This window comes from Canis lupus, chromosome 4, assembly GCF_048164855.1.
Source record: "Canis lupus baileyi chromosome 4, mCanLup2.hap1, whole genome shotgun sequence".
NCBI lineage: Eukaryota > Metazoa > Chordata > Mammalia > Carnivora > Canidae > Canis > Canis lupus.
Genome location: NC_132841.1, coordinates 51,959,380 through 51,960,546, shown reverse-complemented (window position 1 = coordinate 51,960,546; position 1,167 = coordinate 51,959,380).

The window sequence follows — 1,167 nt, the reverse complement described above, 5'->3', positions numbered from 1 at the left end:
TTGGTTTGCTTTCTCCTGTCGCAAGTATTTTGCCTCTTTGTTGAATCATAAAGTAAAATAAACATTAGGCTGAGGCAAGGACTTCTTGAAAAAAACTAATGTACATGGTTTAAAAGTGTGTATATCACTATTCATTCAGGATTGTTTTTAGCAGCTACTCAGATATATTAAATTACTTAGTTCTAATAAGTACCACATTTTCAGGAAGATAAGCCATTTTTCTTTGTGACAGGTTATTATAAAGTTACACAGTGCAGAAGAGTTTGAGAACCGTTAAGTAACTAAAATGATTCAATTAAAAACATGTTTCTAAATTAAGAGGCTAAATTTAAATATGTAAGGATGAAGTAGAATTTTTTGGAATATTCATTTCACTGGGGCATTTTCCCATTGTAAAAAGTAGTTTATCATTCCAAGATAGGCATGGAACACTTAGAACTGTTCAATAAGGAGCAGAACATTTTCTAAATCAATATAAAATATAAAAGTGAGCAAGCTTCAGAAAGCAAAGTAGGATTTTTAAAAAAACATTTTCTGCCATTAGGTGGTGCCCAAACCAAAGTTTATTAGCTGGTATGCAACATTTAGCAATTCTGGGAGAACATTGTCACTGGCAGCTTACTGAGATCACATGTGTCAGCTTGTAATAGCGTATTAGAGTTTCACTTTGTCTAATGCATTTGATGATTTAGATCACTCTTATCTATCTCTATGTATGTGGTTCACACAACAGAACCAGGAGATGACTTAATTGAGATACATATCCTTGCTGATGAAACAGCAAGTTAGTTCTGTCATATCTGTGTTCCAAACTTTTAAGCAATTGGTTCTTAGTATATTTAATCTAAAAACTGCAGACCATCATTAAACCTTTGATTCAGAGGGCACCTTGAGATCTCTAACCCCTTGGGTCCTTTATGACAATCGGTTATTGGACGAATGATACCTGTAGAGGTTACTCAGTTTTAAAGGCAAAGAATAGATAAACGGATCATTAACGGTGAGCAACTGAAACATTCTTTATTCGCAGAAAGTAAAGATTGTCAGTTTTGTGGAGTAGTTGGAGCTGTGCAGGGAGAGAGGGGCTGGGAAAGAAGGATACATACACACAAAAGGAAAACAAAATTATTTTGGTTATTGCTTGGTTTTTTAATGACAGTTGGTTGT